We start from the raw sequence: 12847 nt of genomic DNA, 5'->3' as shown, positions 1-12847 counted from the left end.
TACGTTTGCCCTTATTATATACAGTGCATTTGTTCCCTTTTATGTGCTAGTTGTGTAAATGAATATTTAATATACATATTATATTTCTATTTCCTTGCATGCTCAATGTAAGCGCGAATGCAAAATTGCACATTTATTTTTGGCGTTTGTGCCTGACTTCACATACATGCAAATATATTAGTATTAGAACATATGAGTCAAATTTACAGTTTGTAATTACTGATTTGAATATTTCTCAATAATGATTTAGCATGAGTTGCCATCTAGGTATATTTTTATATAATTAATCACACGTTTTTCCCTGGAAAATAAATGCGCAAGCTCGTTCTTACCTGTAGGGAGAGAAATCCCCCTTCTTTAAACGGGCCTGAATAATCTGAGGATGCGAACTTTGTTCCTAAGTAATTCCTTGAAACGAACCGTCAACTCTGCCATGAGAGTCTATTTACTCATGACCAACTTGCCCAGACTTTAGTTGCTGCAATACTCTTTCATTTCATAAGAGCCATTCATTGCACAAGTAACCGATGTCAAAATGTCGTTGAATTGTGCAATATAACTGACATATGATCATGGATTCCAACTCCTCCCTGTTGCAGATGCACGAGGTCTGATGACAGGTTTCCTTAGTTGTAAATTGTACTTTGCAACGACCCTTTCAAAGCGTTGCTTTAACTAGAAGCAGCAAAGGCGATGGTGTTTCAGTTCAAAGAAGAGGATTGATGCACAGTCAGATGAAGAGAGTAGAGCGCATGAATAACGCCCTGCCTTTTTTAATACAATTGATTTTGATAGACATTTGCAACTCTTCCCTCATTAAGTCATGATTCATCTAATCTCACTGGTTTGTGTTGGATTTAATTACGAAGTTGGTTAGCATTCTAGTCCCATTTTGACTTGTATCAATATGCCATATTGCTTCTTTCACCAGACCTCTAAGTTTTGCCACGAATAACTCCCTTTATAACACAAAGCAAGGGGTCCATCCTGCGTTCGCTCCCCCCCCCCCCCCCCCCCCCCCCCCGCCTTTGTCTAACTCCAATTAGTTCTCTTGCACTTTCATAACACAGACGGCTTCTTTAGAAAAAGGTTGCACATTGAATACAAAGTTTTTAGCGGATATATGGGTGTGGTACTCACTGCTTTCTTGTTTGTCCTTGGAGAGGCATCCCCTTCGGGAAGCGGCTTAACAAGGAATAATTACACTCAGCTTGTTAAATGAAAGGTTGTTAGCAAGAAGTTTATCCTAGTTATAGATGCCGCGAGGAAAGTTTTAAGGAATTTATCTAGAGCGTAATAACTCCATAGGTTGTATCCTTTTCCATTATTGTTGTATAACAATATCCTTGTCACTTATTAGATGGTTAGTTCTTTTCCTTCGCATTCTAGCTCCGTTGTAATATAGAAGACTCCGGCTAGGCCTTCCTTGGAGATCTCAGGCGCCTTCTGTGGACGTCGTAGGACTTGAGGATTAACTTCTCCTCCCTCGTTTCTCCTTTTCTCGCTTTGTCTCTTTTTAGGAAGAACCCCTTATTCGGTTTAAGTCTGTCTCCGTCGCATAGACTGGAACCTGTTTTCTGATTAAACAAGACGTGAAACTTAGATTTAGAACTACGATAAAGAAGAATATTGAAGAACCAGTGGAATGAAGCAAAGCACGGAAGCCTCACTTGCTATGTTTTTGTGGCTTTTCAAAAGCCTATATTTTCTGCGCTGTCAAATAATTAGTCGTGATAGAAATGTTTGGCATCTTCAGTTTACAATAGATAACATGCCGCGTCAGTAAAAGGAACTAGCAGAAGAAAAATTAAATATAGTGGATTTTGCAAAATCAAGTTAATGTGTGTATATATATATATATATATATATATATATATATATATATATATATATATATATATATTACTATATATATTAACAACCAAGCCTTTTTTCGAGTATCTTTTTTGTCTATACCTAAGGGAAAAATATTTGAATACTGATAAAGGCTTGACCAAGGAAGCTTTTTGGACATTTGACATTATAAAAATACTTATGATGTTTGATTGAACTAGGGTTCACATCTGTACTCTTCACGTTCCTACTAGATTGAATATCTCTCTCTCTCTCTCTCTGTCTGTCTCTCTCTCTCTCTCTCTCTCTCTCTCTCTCTCTTAGGAACAATGAAAAATTAGAAAGATTCCTTTATCACATACGAGAAGAAAAGCAGTGCAGGAGAGTCAGACACACATTCTCCAAAAAGAAAAAGTTTGAATTTCCAAGGACGCAGAATTCCATCCGGGCTTCGACAGGACACTGAGATTGAAACATGCAAGTATGTGAAACACAGCATCGCTGCAGAAAAAAAAAACTTATGATGCTAACTTGCAAAATGATGATATGAGTCTGTTCCTGAAAATATCTTGGCATTTGCAAGTAAAAAAAAAAATGTCTCGAAGTTTGCGTGGGTTTCTTTCGATGACTTTCGTTTCAAGGAAATTTACCCTCTCTGAAATAGCTGCACAAGTGTTGCGATTCCATGATTCAATTGTCAGAACTTTGAGGAAAAATTGAGATATTAGGCCATGGAACTGAATAGGTTGAAAGTAGCTGTAGCCGAATAGACAGATCCATTCAACCATCAAATGTTCATGGTACGTTTGAGTAATAGTATAGATAAATAGTAGGCTATAGAGGCATTTCGAAAACTACATTTCTTCGCACTAGACTCCTCTGTGTCGTTGTGTCACGTGACCAGCTGGAATTGGCGCGAAGCAAATTGACATGGGATGGGCAGCTGGAGTAGGTCACAGTGAGAGCCAGGGGATTGAATGAGACTGGCATACCCCGTAAGGTAAATTCCAGCGATTTTCCTTATATTCAGATTATGGAAGTCTGTGATTACATATCCACCAGTAGTTGCAGTTTTTTTTTTCTTTTCTTTTTTTTTAGCACTTTTGGTCCTGCGTTAGGATATTGAGTTGCCTCCCCATCTGCCAGTACGTAACCCAAGAAAGTGCTCTATGTAGCCAAAGACACTCCATCCAATCATTACACCAACGGAAGGTTGCGTATAAACACAAGTGGAAGATCACGTTAATAGATGTAACAGGGAGAGTAGAAGTGACTAGAGGTATAGATATTCATTATATGTTAAAGTGCAAGTTGAGATAAGTGGTATATTATGAAATTAAGGCAAAATGCATGAAATCTGTGAAAAATTCCAAAGAATCTGATTTCTGCTGGATTGTGGGGTGGATATGTGTCTAGTATCACAAAAAAAAAGTTAGTGCTTCTTGGGGATGGGCAACATATTTCATCGGCCTCCTTTATCACTACACGTTAATGGCCAAAATATAAGCATTTTTGCCATAAAAAAAACCTTGGAAACCGCTATTCTTATAAAAGTAAGGCATAGAAGGACAACAGATGGAATCAGAAAAAGTCCGCGTCTCAAAATATCTAATAGTTCGACTGCTTTGGTCGTTCAAAATTTGATTGATTGACGTCAGATTTCATAATATTTCTTTCCCCTCTGTATCTGGACAACGGTCCTTCATAAGAAAAAAGTTCATATAGCTAGGGAGCCACATTCCATTTTTTGACGAAACCTGACACGGCGTGTTGTAAAAGGTTACGCGGTATTTTTGGAAATTTGGAAAGGGGAGACCTTCAGGGATATCATCCAGGTGCACAACCTTGCAACGAACTGCTGGATCCGAATAATAGGTCTTTGAAATAAGGTGCTTAAACATGCACGAATATTCGAAAAATTGCAGTTCCAATTTATAAGATATCGGGTTATCATGTTTATATGATAGAGTTATATATAAATGAGATATTTGACAGCAATGCCGACTATTAGTCACTTCGTGCTCTAAAGGGACATTAATGTAATGCAGATAAGGAAAGGCGTATGGTAGGTTATCGGTTGAGAAAGCAAAAACACGACAGATATTGCTGTAGGTTTTGACAATTTTGCGGTTTGTTCTAAAATGCTGATTATGTGAGAGGGCTGTGAATAAAGAAAAAAAGCTATGCGTTGTGCACATAGACCAAGAAGAAGCTTTTGATAGATTCAGTAAAGGTGTAATTTAGAGGAATATAAGAATCTATTGTATAGAAGGTAATCTGTTAAAATAAAAGTTTTTGTGAATGGGATACGTAGATGTGAGAGGTCAGACAACGGACATTAGACAACTGAAATTTGATGAGAAAGGAAAATGTGTTTGGACTGGAGCGTGGAATGGCTGATGCTGGCAGATGAAACATAAGAATTGGGATAGTGAAAAGAAACTGTAGACAAAGGAAGGACTACAAGTATGTGTAAGAGATAAAAGAGGTCATCGTGAGTAAGAGAAAGGTTAAGATGGTAACAGCAAACTATAAAGATAGAGAAGTGAATTTTAATGTGAATGCTGAAAGAATGGAAGTAAATGTAACAGATTTATGTCAAGATGAAAGGAGAGGTGAAGCAAGGAAGGTAGCAGGGTGTGTGCTAAAGATTTCGGAGTGAACTGGAGTGTCTATGTTGCAAAGGTGTCAATGTGTTAAGGAATTATTGTGACAACTCTTCTTGGAAAATATTTTAGTTATTTAGACGTAAAATATTGAAACTGTTAGAAATGTTAATCTACAAGTAAGGATGGATCAGAGTGTCTGGAGATAGTTCGATCATGTGGAAGATCGGTAGGTTTGTGAAAAGATCACAGATTCGAGTGTGTTCGAATAGTTCGTGTGGAATTGGTTTTATAGCGTAGGACCTTCATATTCGAGAACCGCAAAAGTCCGCATAAAATTGAGTTGAATAGCGCAGTGTGTGAAGGGCTTCAAAGACTTCTGAAAAGCATATATTGTGGGTATGTGTAGTCGGTAATGCTTTGGAAGTTGTTTGCTCAAGAGGCTCATCTACTATTTCCCTGTTACAGCGGGAATGTGGCAGCGGCCTTTGTTTTTTCTCCATAGAAGCCTCCTTTAGGGAGACTGCTTCATGATGAATGGAAAGAAGTATATGTGGACGCATACGTAAGATGACATGTATAAAGAAGTAGAGAGAACGCAAGAAAGGGCAGCTTTTCTTTGATTGAACGTATACTGACAAATTAATAAAAAGTCAAAGGCAAAAAGGAATGGAGCAATTAAAGAAGGGACTGATTAAACGAATAGATTGTTTTAAAATAGCCCAGTGCATCAGAGTATGCTATTTGTGAATACGAACCATTAACTGGGAGCATTCCAGTTGGCTGCGCAATCAGCATTTGACATTGACCAGGCTAATTGCAGATCACCTCTTCATAACAGGAACGTTAGAGATGCAATATCCAAGCTACTGGATATTTTTTTAGTTTACATTTTTTCCTTTTTCTGTATATACTTATCCTCGTAGTGGGTGAGTTAGTCTCACGCCGAGTGTGTTGTCTATTCACTGCATGCATGTGCGATATATACTACACACACACACACGCATATATATATATATATATATATATATATATATATATATATATATATATATATATATATATATATATATATATATATGAATAACTTGATCACGAAGTATATAAAACGTGATGCTATGTATAAATAAAGATTTTTTGCCACGAAGGAAAAAATGAAAAAGCGAGATAGCCAAGTACTTTCGGTCCTGTTCGGACCCTTTACTGAGGCAAACTCAGTAAAGGGTCCGAACAGGACCGCAAAGTACTTGGTTATTTCGCTTTTTCATTTTTTCCTTCGTGACAAAAAACCTTTATTTATATATAGTATATATATGCATATATATATATATATATATATATATATATATAGATATATATATATATATATCTATATATAATATATATATATATATATATATATACATATATATATATATATAATATATATATATATATATATATATATATATATATATATATATATATATAGATACTTATCACATCACTGTGATTCATATAAATCATTCGAGCTACAAATGTCCTTTAATATCTAATTCGCTCTACCTCGGAATTGATATATTTTCAGATATGTACCGAGGGGGAATTTTTTAATTGATAATAATTTCGTCACCCCATGGGATCGAACCACCGTCCAGTTGGCCGGGGAACGAAATCAGGAATGGACAATGACGCTACCCAATCTGCTATCAGAGAGGCTATAAGTTTATATCGATTCTGACCATTACAAATCACCGCCGATCTCGGTGTATTCGTAATTAGAATCGATATGAAACCCCCTCCACCATGCTAGCCGATTCGAGCGTTTGACCCACGCAGCCTTGTTATGAATACTTATCACATCACCGTGATTCATATAAATCATTCGAGCTACAAATGTCCTTTAATATCTAATTCGCTCTACCTCGGAATTGATATATTTTCATATATGTACCAAGGGGGAATTTTTTAGTTGATAATAATTTCGTCCCCCCATGGGATCAACCACTCCAGTATGGACGGGGAACGAAATCAGGAACGGACAGTAACTCTACCGAATCTGCTATCAGAGAGGCTATATCGATTCTGACCATTACAAATCATCGCCGATCTTGGTGTATTCGTAATTAGCATCGATATGAAACCCCCTCCACCATGCTAGCCGATTCAAGCGTTTGACCCACGCAGCCTTGTTATGAATACTTATCGCATCACCGTGATTCATATAAATCATTCGAGCTACAAATGTCCTTTAATATCTAATTCGCTCTACCTCAGAATTTATATATTTTCATATATGTAGCGAGGGGGAATTTTTTAGTTGATAATAATTTTGTCCCCCCATGGGATCGAACCACCGTCCAGTTGGACGGGGAACGAAATCAGGAACGGACAGTGACACTACTGAATCTGCTATCAGAGAGGCTATAAGTTTATATCGATTCTGACCATTACAAATCACCGCCGATCTCGGTGTATTTGTAATTAGAATCGATATGAAACCTCCTCCACCTTGCTAGCCGATTCGAGCGTTTGACCCACGCAGCCTTGTTATGAATACTTATCACATCACCGTGATTCATATAAATCATTCAAGCTACAAATGTCCTTTAATATCTAATTCGCTTCACCTCGGAATTGATATATTTTCATATATGTAGCGAGGGGGAATTTTTTAGTTGATAATAATTTCGTCCCCCCATGGGATCGAACCACCGGGGGAACGGACAGTGACACTACTGAATCTGCTATCAGAGAGGCTATAAGTTTATATCGATTCTTTGACCATTTTTTACAAATCACCCAACCCGCCGATCTCAGTGTATTTGTAATTAGAATCGATATGAAACCTCCATCCACCTTGCTAGCCGATTCGAGCGTTTGACCCACGCAGCCTTCTTATGAATACTTATCACATCACCGTGATTCATATAAATCATTCAAGCTACAAATGTCCTTTAATATCTAATTCGCTCCACCTCGGAATTGATATATTTTCATATATGTAGCGAGGGGGAATTTTTTAGTTGATAATAATTTCGTCCCCCCATGGGATCGAACCACCGGGGGAACGAAATCAGGAATGAACAGTGACGCTACCGAATCTGCTATCAGAGAGGCTATAAGTTTATATCGATTCTGACCATTACAAATCACCGCCGATCTCGGTGTATTCGTAATTAGAATCGATATGAAACCCCCTCCACCAAGCTAGCCGATTCGAGCGTTTGACCACGACAGCCTTGTTATGAATACTTATCACATCACCGTGATTCATATAAATCATTCGAGCTACAAATGTCCTTTAATATCTAATTCGCTCTACCTCGGAATTGATATATTTTCATATATGTAGCGAGTGGGAATTTTTTAGTTGATAATAATTTCGTTCCCCCATATATGAAAATATATCAATTCTGAGGCAGAGCGAATTAGATATTAAATGACGAAAAAAATTAACACATATAAAATAAAGGAAATAATACAAATATATACTAAAAAAAATTAAGTACAATAAGAATAAAAATTTTAATGAAATTGTAATGACTCTATCCGAAGCACAAAAAAACAAAAGTAAATACAAAAAATGAAATAAAAAATATAAAATATAAAAAGTTAAAAACAAACAACTACGAATATAGCCAGCAGGGGGGGGTCGATTGTTACGCCTTGATGGCTGGTGAGATTTCCTCTAAAGCCAAAATTTAAGATTACTGTCCGTTGACTTGCCAATCATTGCTTAGCAGCAGGGTTGGTGCCATGACATCACTATCTGATATTACCAGATGAATATCTGAATATATATATATATATATATATATATAATAAGATATATATATATATATATACGATATATAACAGATATAGATGTATATATTTTATATATAATATAGATATATAGAGATATATACTATATATATATATATATTTAATTTTAAAAACATTAATAATGTTTAATATATATTAAATATATATTTATATAGATATATATATATATATATAGATATTATATATGGATAGATATAACATATATAATATATATACCTAGACATATACTCACTATATATATATATATATAGATAAAGACTATATATATAGATATAATATATATATGTTTATAATATTATAATATAGATAATATATAAATATATATATTATTATAATATATATATATATATATATATATATATATACGATATATATATACATATATATCAATATATATAATATATATTATACTATATATATATATTATATACTATATAGATATATTATATAGTGTTACGAAGTGCCAAGTAGTGAGTTACCTCCTTGCATCAAATATTACATCACAAAAAGCCCAGGACACCTGGACCCTCCAAACACGTTTAAACGACCTCTCTCTGAATACACTAAAGGCAACAGTGCATCCCGTAAACTTACCAGTATGCAGATAAAATCAGGGGACTAAGTCACAAAACAGGGGTGGAGGTTAATCTTGTAAGTAATTAAAAATTAATCAAAGGACATCACTCCATCAACAACTTTAAAACTCTAAGTATTTCCCTGATTTCAGAAGTCTAAAGTACTTCCCTGGTTCTAAGTCACTTCAAATTAAATTGAAGGGAAAGCAAATCAATTACCACTCTATGTTTCTACCTAACATAAATATAGTCATGATTAAATATATTTATACTGATGTACCAATAATTAAAACACTTATAAATTTTAATACAAAAATTTATTATCAAATTCAAAATTTATAAGTGAAATTCACAATATCAGGGAAAATTATTGTTACTTGAAAACAAAGTAAAGTTTAATTAATTCTTGAATCAAATTAAGTAATTAAAAAATTCAAAATTAATTTATCACAAAATTCAAGAAAATTAATTCAATTGAAATTCAAAAGTATTAGGCAATAATTGAAAATCTGAAATTAATTCACAAGTGCTAAACAATAATAAATCTTGAAAAGAATTCTAAGTAAATGCAAATCAATTCACAAGTGTTAAATTTAATTAAATGTGCAATGATAAAGCAATGAAAATAACTAAGTCAATTAAATTGTGAATGTAAATGAAAATATAAAATAAAAAGACAAACTTCAATAAGAAAATGAATAAGTGCACAAACAATAGAACAAACACAAAACACACAAAAAATCAGCAATGTGTAAAAGTGTAAATCTTTTTCATTCAAAAACACTGTAACCAACAGTTTTTACCAAACCTTCGTAACAGACAACAGTTCCTATCAATTATTAGTTAAACACAATTCCTATCCGTTATTAGTTAAACACACTCCCTATCCATTATTAGTTGCAACTAATAAAAATATAACACACTTTACCTTTTTTGGTATACCAACTTCTTTCTTTCTCTTTTGCTGCAGCTTGTATATTACACTTACACAAAAAAAACCAGGCGCCGTTACGAAATGTTTGTTCAGATTCCACAAAAGAAATTAAATAAACTAAATAAATTCTAAGAAATATCAAATATAGAATTCTCACAAGTTATGAGTGACCAAATTTACGTTACGTTAATATAATCTCAATGTCGAGTGAGAGAGAGAGAGAGCGAGAGAGAGAGGGAGATCTAACTGCCTCGAGGTCTTAAGATCGAATGAAAACTCTTCCTTGCGGAAACTGGGCTAGGCAGATGACAAATACGTTCTGGGTACGAAAGCTTCCAGAAAGTTCTGAAATCTGACGCAATCTTACACACATAATGTGCAACATCCACGTGGGACTTGACAAAGATATACACGTATGAGTCCAGTCTGTTAAAAAAAAAAAAAAAAAAACACTACTCGATCGAGACGAAGAAGTCTTATCACGTACGATGACAGATTCTCCAAAACACAAGTGAAGATTTGAGATCGCTATCAAGACGCGTTGACAGATTAGGGAAGCAAACGGAGATCTCTCTCTTTTTACGTTATATATATATTCTTTTACAAGACGTAATGCAAAATCTGAACACACATTTTAAAACATCCTATTCTAAGCTATCTAGGAATCTGAAAAAATGTTGCACAATCTACATGACATTTCAAAGAGGGGAAACATGCATTTTGAAAGTAGCAATATATACTAATTAATAAACATATATTAATATATGTAATTATATATTGTATATATATATAGATAGTATATATATATATATATATATATATATATAGATATATACATATATATATGTATATATATTTATATATATATATATTATAATATAATATATAGATATATATATATTATAATATATATAGATTAATATATATAGAAATATAGCATACGTATATATACTTATATATAATTATTATATATATTATATAATATATAATATATATATATATATATTATATATAAATATATATTTATATATAATATATATATATATATATTATTATATATTATATAATATATATATATATAATAAATAAGTATATATATATATATATAATATATTAGATTTTATAAATTTATATATATTATTATTATATATTAGAATTAATATATAATATATATAGAAACATATATATATATAAATAATATATATATATATAGATATATAATATATATATATTTATAGATATATATAGATATATAGATATATATCTATACAATATATATATCATATATATATATAATAATATATAATATTAATCTATATATATATATATATATATATATATATATATTTATATATATATATATATATATATATTATTATATATTATATATATATATATATATATATAATATATATCTATATATAATATATGTAAGTGTTTACATAACTTAAAAATATGGCAATGCTTAACTTCCCATTATATTATTAAAAGACTAAAAACTAAAGTAGGTCAACCAAAGATTGCTTGCAGGAATGTGATCAGACCAGAGACGGTAAAGATGACGTATACAACAAAGTAGGCTAAGATAACATGCCGTCACCTGTAGTCATTCAATTGTTTATAAACTTTAGTCCAAGCTTCCTGCTTGAGACAAACACCGTGACCTATAGCTCAAGCGGCCTACGTGATTAGTAACTATTCATCTGATTGTATGTTCGTATAGTACTATGTCATCTGGATTGTATGTTACGTAATGGTAACTATGTCATCTGATTGTATGTTAGTATGTAACTATGTCATCTGGATTGTATTGTTCGTATGTTCGAGCTACTGTCTGCTTCCTTTATGACTGGTAACCGAGATGGTAGTAGAACAGAATAGGGTTAGCTATCGTCATTAGAAGACCTGTACCTCTTTACCTAAGCTTTATCATGTAGAAGAGAACAGAATAGAATTAGCCATCATCATTGGCAGAAGCGATCAAGCTATTGTCATTAGAAGACCTGTATAATCATACCTGATCTTCACCATGTAACTTCAGAAGAATATATGTATTTTTATACTTCGTGTTTTCGACTAGAACCTCACCTCATCACCGAATCATCATGAGTTTAACACATCGTCGTCATAACAAAGAAGATAATACCGACTTCGTAAGTGATCTACAAACCCCAAGACACTACAATAATTATGGAAGTGCAATACCAACTGACTTAGCGTAAGATTATCGCAAGTCTAACATTACCTCATAGGGCGCCTTATAATACAAGGCAACAGCCCTAAAAGTGGTGGCAGCGTACCAGAAGAACTCTACAACGTCCTAAGAAGAGAAACCAGAATAATGAATACTGCATCGCATCAGAAGTCAACGACGACGAAAGCAAGAGATTCTTCAAGCAACTTAGTATCATCGTTTAGTGAGCAACTTCAGAAAACAACAAGAACTCTTCAACGACGACGAAAGCAAGAGATTCTTCAAGCAACTTAGTATCATCGTTTAGTGAGCGTTTCCAGTAGTGAATAACTTCAAGAAGCAAACCTGACGTGTCCTTTTCCTACGTTATTGAGCGTTTCCGGCACTTCAAGAAACAAACCGAACGCGTCTGCAGCATCGGATCTTCAAGGGCTCGAATCATCCAAACATCGCGCACGGGGGAAACTCAAGCCACAAAACCAGGTCATCCGCTAAATAGAGAAGGAGGACCAAGGCCGTGTGTCGTTATCGGAACACCTTGACTTCCCACAAAAGCAAGCTAAGTACAATTTTTTATTCATTTGGAGTAACTGAGTGTTTCCTTTGCAGGTCGAATTTCGTTATTCCTGTGGCTGAAGTTACGAGACATTCTTAATCTTACTTTTTTACAGAATTATCTACATCATTGGGATGTCGCTACTGCGAGTTTTTTATCATTGAGTTTCTGTTTCCAGAAGTTCTACTGAAATATCATAATCATATAGTATGTTAATTTTATCATTTTGGGTGATTATTAATCCTTTACGTGACAAATCATATTAAACAGTGAATATGCGTTTACGCTGTGGACGTCTGTATTTATACAGATGCATGGATAGGGTCGTTAGGCACAGTAGTG

The sequence above is a fragment of the Macrobrachium nipponense genome, chromosome 30 (assembly GCF_015104395.2).
Source record: "Macrobrachium nipponense isolate FS-2020 chromosome 30, ASM1510439v2, whole genome shotgun sequence".
In the NCBI taxonomy this organism is placed as follows: domain Eukaryota; kingdom Metazoa; phylum Arthropoda; class Malacostraca; order Decapoda; family Palaemonidae; genus Macrobrachium; species Macrobrachium nipponense.
This window is presented reverse-complemented; position numbering follows the sequence as displayed.